This window comes from Triticum dicoccoides, chromosome 4A (assembly GCF_002162155.2).
Source record: "Triticum dicoccoides isolate Atlit2015 ecotype Zavitan chromosome 4A, WEW_v2.0, whole genome shotgun sequence".
In the NCBI taxonomy this organism is placed as follows: Eukaryota; Viridiplantae; Streptophyta; class Magnoliopsida; order Poales; family Poaceae; genus Triticum; species Triticum dicoccoides.
In genome coordinates this window covers 373,470,659-373,478,734 of record NC_041386.1, presented here as the reverse complement: position 1 = coordinate 373,478,734, position 8,076 = coordinate 373,470,659, and positions in this window count along the sequence as shown.

The following is an 8,076-nucleotide window of genomic DNA, read 5'->3' as shown; positions in this document are numbered from 1 at the left end:
GGGTAAAATAAAGATGACCCTTGAGTCCGCGAAACCCAAGGGAAAAGAGGCTAGGTGGCGAATGGTAAAACCAATATTGGGCATTGCTGGAAGAGCTTTACTCAAGGCAAACTGTCAAGGGGTTCCCATTATTACCCAACCGCGTAAGGAACGCAAAATCTGGGAACATAACACCGATATGACGGAAACTAGGTCGGCAAGAGTGGAACAAAACACCAGGCATAAGGCCGAGCCTTCCACCCTATACCAAGTATATAGATGCATTAATTAGATAATATATATTGTGATATCCCAACAAGTAAACATGTTCCAACAAGGAACAACATCTCCATGTTCCAACAAGGAACAAACTTCAATCTTCACCTGCAACTAACAACGCTATAAGAGGGGCTGAGCAAAGCGGTAACATAGCCAATCAACGGTTTTCTAGGACAAGGTGGGTTAGAGGCTTGGTTCAACAATATAGGAGGCATGATAAGCAAGTGGTAGGTATCGCAGCATAGGCATAGCAAAAGAGCGAGCATCTAGCAAAGCAAAGATAGTAGTGATTTCGAGGGTATGACCATCTTGCCTGAAATCCCGCAAGGAAGAAGAACGAGTCCATGAAGAAGACAAACGGAATGTAGACGAACGGATCCTCACAAACGCGACGTTATCGGAACCAACCCGAAGAAGCAAACACCGGAAAGAAGCAAAGAACATAGTAAACAAACCACACATGAACATGGCATGATGCACAATCAAGTATGATGCATGTCCGGTTATAGAGGCATGGCATGGCAAGGTGCACAAACAATCCTACAAATTAAGTGGAGCTCAATATGCAACTCCGTTGCATATTGACGAAACACCACATTCAAGTTATTTAGTTCTCTCTCGTTTAGGTACTCAACAATATTAAATGTTGTTAGCATGGAAAGAGGGGAAGCATAAGAAAACTAAACATTTAGGCAAGTTTAAATGAGGCCGGAAATAACAAACAACAAATCCGGTAAATCCCCATATGCAATTATCAATTTGGTGCAACAACAATTTTTAACATTTAAATGTTATTATCATGATGCGCATGACATGTTCAAGTTTATGTAATTTTTATTAAAAGTTGACAAGAGCATTAGGAAGCATTTGTCACCGTAGTAGAAAGAAAGGGGTGCCACGGCGACGATAACGAAATGGTGCCACGGCAACATTCCGGATGATCCGACAACTCACGGAGATACTGGTGCAAAAGGAAAAGTGACGGGAGCGTTACATGCGATAGAAGGTGGGGTGATCCCGGCAACCGGGTTCCCACGGGTCGACGACGGTGACAAGCGAGGGAAACATCTAACGATCACGGGAGGATACAACATCCAAACATGCATCTCAAACTACACATGCATTCGTCCACGGGTCATCGTCTCGGCGGTTATAGCTTCCAGGTGCATTCTCGGAGCGCTTCGGGTTCGTAGAGGAAGTAGAGAAAGTAGTCATTCACGGCGACGGTAGTTGTACACGGGCCTTCGGCCATGGAAGTAGTCGTACAACGTTTTCATAGAGGGACTTGGTCTTGCGAAGAGGTACTTGACGGTAGTGGTACTTGACGCGTTCGAGGGTCATCGGTAGATGTACTTGTCTCATCGCTGGGAGTAATCGTTCATGTGGGTCTTGTCGAGTCCGTTGGGGGTACTTTGTGTTTTGAGGGGCGACGGTAGTGGAACTTGGCAAAAATCCGAGACGGTCTTGCCGAACCGTAGTGTTACTGGGCGAGATCGCATCCACGGTAGTCTTCGGACTTGGTTCTCCCGCACATGCTCCACGGGTCCTGGGGGAACTCGGCGATGGCCATGGCAAGGGGGCGGCTGCAGTAGCAAGGCAAGGAACGGGATGGCAAGCGCGAGAAGCGACGGGTCGGCGAGGCAACCGGCGACGGGGAGAGCTCAGCCGGATCGGAACAAGGAGGCAGGCCGGCGGCAGGGCAAACGGCGGCGGCTTGGCGAGGGACTTGGTGCTGGAGCTTCAGACGAAGCAGGGCGCGACAACAGCAGCACAAGGGCTCGAAATAGAGGCAACGATGGCGGCTTGCTGCTGGCGATGCGGGGCGACAGCCGCGGTCAACACGAGATGCGGGCGAGCGGGCGCCTCGTCTTCTGCTCGTCAGGAAGCAGAGCAGCGGCGGCGTCTTGGCGCGGCTCCACGCCGGCGGAGGCGCAGGAGAGGAAATAGGAGCAGAGGGGCGGCAGAGCTCCTAGTGGTGGTGGTCGACGCCGGCGGGCGCGCTTGCTGGAAGGAGGGGCGCTCAGGAGGAGGTAGAGGGGAACGGGACGAGGGCGCGGCGCGGGTTATGGTCACCGGCGGCGACCTGATGCGGCGGCGGGATGGTGAGGTGGAGGCCGAGGGGATCGGGCGTAGAAGGTCTCAGGCACGGGCGCTCCTCTCCTGTGAGATGTGTGCGGCGGCGCAGGAGGGAGTCGACGGAGAGGCAAGGGATCGAGAGAGAGAGGGCTAGCGAGCGAGGGGATCGGGCTAGGGTTATGGAACTGGTGGGAGCGGCTGGGCCTTGGAGCCGGCCCAGTGGGAAGGGCGCCAGCTGGGCCTTGGCCAACTGGTGCGGCTGCTGGGCTCCCTCTCCTTTCCAAAATCTTCCTTTCCTTAAATTATTGTTTATATAAATAAACAATCAATAAAGGGGAAAATCCAGGGGTTTTTGGTTAGGAATATGAGATATATAAAAATATATCTGGAACCCTGGATTTATGTAGGGTTTGAATAAATTGCTCCGGCATTTTTAGAAGGTAGAAAAATAATTAGAGTTTGAATTGTTTTCAAACTTCAATCATTTTTGAACCTGACCAAAACAACTTCGAATGGGATGAAATCTGACAGAGAGGGTGTAGGAAAAAGGCAAGATTTATAGGGAAAAGATGAACATTAATGGAGGGGGAATAAGGTCGCTTGCAAAGACATGAAAAATGAAGGAAGTGGGAGGGATGATGCATGGGTATGGCTTGAGAGAGAGATGACAAGGGAAATATATGAAGTTAAGTCGGATAGAAGAAGAGTAGAAGAGTAATGCAATTGTGTGATGGGTGATTCCAAGTTAATGGGATATTTAATATAGCTCCCTAATATTGGGAGGATATGTTATAAAGAGAAGTCACTCTTCCCTCGATTTAAATGGATAGAAGATCCACACAATTTATTTAGTTGAGATGCAAAAGATTTATGAGATGATGGCATGATGACATGATGCAAATGCACATGATGCAAAGATGAAAACGACGAACCAAACAAATCACACGACGAAACCCGGAAACATGGAAGGCATCTGAAGCTCCGGTCTTGGGGCATTACAACACTCCACCACTACGAGAGGATCTCGTCCCAAGATCTAGAATGGCACCGGAGGGGCAACGGAAAAGGAAGAGAAACGGTAAAACTAAGTTGCTACTTTGTCAAACGAGAAAAACCAAAGAACCTTGAGAGGTTAAACAAATTTAAGAAAAGAATACAACGAAGGTGAACAAAGTAGAAAACACTCCGTTAGAAAAGAGGGACAAAGAACATTGCGAAAACCTTGAGGTTGAAGGGAAGATATATATTGGACACACTCCGGTTAAGGAAAAGGATCAAGGAAGACCAAATTCGGGCAGCACTCCGGTTGAAAAGAGATGCAAAGCTTGATAAGGCGAAAAGAACTTGAACAAAGGGGCACAATACTCCGGTTAAACAAGATAGGGAAGGAATAAGAGTGATATAATTTGAACAGCACTCCACCTGTAAATGGAAGGAATTGAACTTGACAAGATCAGAGGATACTTGAAAAGAGGACACAACACTCCAGTTAAAAGGATAGGCATGAAAAGAACATGATCTTTGACAAAACGAGATGATGGGTTGAAAAGATGAACATCACAATGCCTCCGGAACAAAAGTAAGAATGGAATGGAGTGAACGAAGGGAAACAAGGTCTCAAGGTAGCATGCTTACAACAAAAGCTAGAATGGAATTGTTGGAAAACCAACAATGAAAATAATAAGGTTGATATGGTCTTATGGAATACAACTCAAATTATGAGGTGACAACCTGCCACTCACGGGAAAAGAAATTGGATTGATATGAACGAGGAGACGAGAAACTTATTTCACCGGGAGGATAAATGAATAACTTCGGTCATTTCTAAACACCATAGATAGCAACAATCCTTAGGGAAGGCTTTAGGTGAAATATAACCCAAGATAACTCCAATGACGAGATTGATGAATTTGAAATATCTCATTCATGACAACATGTGAATCAAGAAACATGAATTCAAATTATCAAGAATGACATAATACCATCTCCAATGATACGGTTGAAAGAATAGAACTCCGGATTACAAGAAGAAGAATGCTTGAGCTCCTCGAAAAGAATCTTGATGAACACTTCGAGAAGGAATTAAATCCTTGATGAATCCATCAAGTATATCCTTCATGAAGAACTCCGGTAGACCAAAGATAACGAAAAGAGAGAGAAGTTGACAACCCAGGGTGAAACCTTGTGATGATTTAGATGGATCTCCGTGATAATTAGGGCTTGGAACTCCGGAAAAAGAGAAGATGAAACAAATGAAACCGAGAGTTTGAAGGGCCTCCGAAATAGGAAATTAAACATTTGGGTGAATCAAGAATAAGAATTATGTTATGCTCACCCTTCATCAATTAAATTGATGACAAGCAACGGATTTGGCATACTAATTCTCGTTGAAAGGATTAAGATAGATATAGCGCAAACTTGGGAAGGTCTTCAATGCACCACCGGTAGGATTGACAACGAATAAATTGATATGATGAAGAAGGAAGAGAACTCTTGAGCAAAACACCGTAAGAATTGAAAATGAACGAAGTAAAGATAAAGAAACGCCAAGAAGAATTAGCAAATGAATGAAGATGCTTGAGAGAATTTAGACCCATGAGAACGAAGAGATCACGAGCCGATTAGAGATCTCTTGAATGATGCACCGGTAGGATTGGAGAATGATAACTGAAAGCTGAGAATTAATAAACCTGAATTGATGGACTCCGGATAATCAAACTGAAAAGACTCCTGAATTGCTCTGGAAGGGTGAAAAGGATTCTCACATTCGGAAACAATTACGAGAGGATGGCAACAAGCTAGAATCACGAATCTTGAAGAGAATGGAGCAAGATTAAAGAGAAACTCTTCTTCGGTCTTCAAAATCCGAGAATGACGACGAGAAACACCACCATGAATAATTTAGACACTCCGGGAGAATCAAAAGTGAAGAGGTTGAGTCAATGATGAAAAGAATTTGAAAGATCTTGGAGAAAGACATTTGACTGATGACAATTCATTCTTACGTCAAACTTGGAAAAGAATTTTTGAGGATATCTCCGGGAAAATAAGAAGAGTCAGGTAAGATCCTGGGAAAAGACCTGTGGGTTAGGGGCCACTCAAGAGAAGCACCGTTGAAATGATTTAAAAGAGAGGATTGCATCGGTTGAATTAAATGGCTTGAATGAGATAACAACTTGGAAAGATCTTGAACGAATCTTGAATGACAAGACGAACCTTCTGAGATATCTTGAGCACTCCGGAACAATAGAATAGCGAGAGGTGAACGATTAAGAATTGCACCGGCATGAGAAAGCATTGAAATACGGAAAGAATATGATCAACACCGAAAACTTGCATTGGATTCACCAGAGAAGAAAAGATCAAAGAATACAACACTTGAAGCTCCATTAAAATCTTCATGAGAATCACCGGATAAGAATATTGATGGAAAAGAATGGAGAGACTTCATAAACAATAAGGTGGATACTCGATTAAGAGATCTGAATCTTTGGAGAAAAGCAAAAGGGAGGGAGGGTGGGAAAAAAACAAAGACAATTTGGAATGGGTGAAACGAACACCGTTGAGAAGAACTGATACTTGATCTTGCTGATGTTGAAATGATCGGATCTACTTGAAGAGAAAAACACGCCGGTGAAAAGGATTGACACGACAATCTTGATGATCAAGAAGGATTGGTATCCACATCGGAGTATGAGAACACCATTTAGGAAAGGTATGGAATCAACTCTTGACTTCGAAGCAACTCGAATACCACAACTCAAAATAAAATAAAGGATTGGCTTGCAAAATAAGCCGGAACAAACATATGATAGAGATTTCGTCCGAAGTTTTCGTGGTGGGGCCTACACGGGCTAGATCGTACAGCACCATCATGTACAAGGCAGTGCACATGACATACGAAGCGTCCCCAAGTCGGCATAGCCAAGGACTCTTTAAGACATAACGAGACCACTGTAAAACCGACCGTGAATAGGCGGACCACTAGATGTCGAACCCCAATTTCATATCATACATCTGTCGGAAAGATATCCTACGAGCTACTTGAATTCCCACCTATGAAACTCCCAAACCTTTCCGGTTATGCAATCAGGTGTTGGGGATACAGGGAAGCATAATATCTCACCCAAATCTAACAAGTCCTACATCCAGCTGTATCCATCCTTCAATACATAACCGAGAAAACTTCGGAAACCATCTACCTCAACCTTCGAAAAGCATCCGTTATACAAGTTATGGCGATACTCCCGAACTCCCGCCCCAGTACTGGGTGGCGTCGAGGTTATCTCACCAATGAACTGCATAAAAGAGATTTTCGATGTCGGCGTACTAAACTCAGCTATTCCAGAACTGCAATGATAAAATTATGACGACAACACCTCAGAGCTCAACTCCCCGGGACATTTCCACTAAACCCCTTACAGGAGGCACCAAGACAATGTTCTCATCATAAAACCATCGGAACGATTCCAAGATACCCGCGTGATCCTAAATTTTTTTTTGTGAAATTTCAGAAGAGAAGAGTCAAAACTCTACGTTAGGATGCCTTACGAGAGCGATGAGGAGACTGGGAAGTAAAAAGAATTCCTAAACTCTCCGATATATAATTCCTAAATGACTCAAAACATTTTTCTAGACACAACTCGGCCGCTAATAACGATCAAGCAATGGGGCTCCTAAGGTCGGGGAAGGCTCTGATACCAACTTGTAACGCCCTCGATGCGGCTATATCTCCCACGTGTCGAAGCACGACTTAGAGGCATAACTCCATTGAAAGCAATGTCGCAAGTGAGGTAATCTTCACACAACCCATGTAATACATAAGGGAAAGAGAAGTTACATAGTTGGCTTACAATCGCCACTTCACACGAATACATGAATAAAGCATTACATCATCCAAATACAATCAGGGCCCGACTACGGAACCAAAATAAAAGAAGAACCCCAAATGCGACAAGGTCCCCGATCGACCCCAACTGGGCTCCACTACTGATCAACTAGAACAAAACAACACAAAGGATAAGATCTTCATCGAGATCCTCCTGAGCTTGGTTGCGTCATCTGCACGGACTCATCGGCACCTGCAAGCTGGTTTTGGAAGTAATTGTGAGCCACGGGGACTCAGCAATCTCGCACCCCCCACGATCAAGACTATTTAAGCTTATGGGTAAGGTAAAAGGTATGAGGTGGAGTTGCAGCAAGCGACTAGCATATATGGTGGCTAACATACGCAAAAGAGAGCGAAAAGAGAAGACAAAGCACGATCGATAAACTATGATCAAGAAGTGATCCTAGAACAACCTGCGTCAAACATAACTCCAACACCGTGTTCGCTTCCCGGACTCCGCCGGAAAGAGACCATCATGGTTACACACGCGTTGATGTATTTTAAAATAAGGTCAACATCAGGTTTTCTACAACCGGACGTTAACAAATTCCCATCTGCCCATAACCACGGGCACGGCTTTCGAAAGTTCAAATCCCTACAGGGGTGTCCCAACTTAGCCCATGACAAGCTCTCACGGTCAACGAAGGAATAGACCTCCTCCCGAGACGGTCCGATCAGACTCGGTATCCCGGTACAACAAGACATTTCGACAGGGTAAAACTAAACCGGCAACACCGCCTGAATGTGCTGACAAATCCCGATAGGAGCTGCACATATCTCTTTCTCAGGGCACACTCAAATGAGACTAGCTACGAGTAAAACCAACCCTCAAGTTTCCCCGAGGTGGCCCCGCA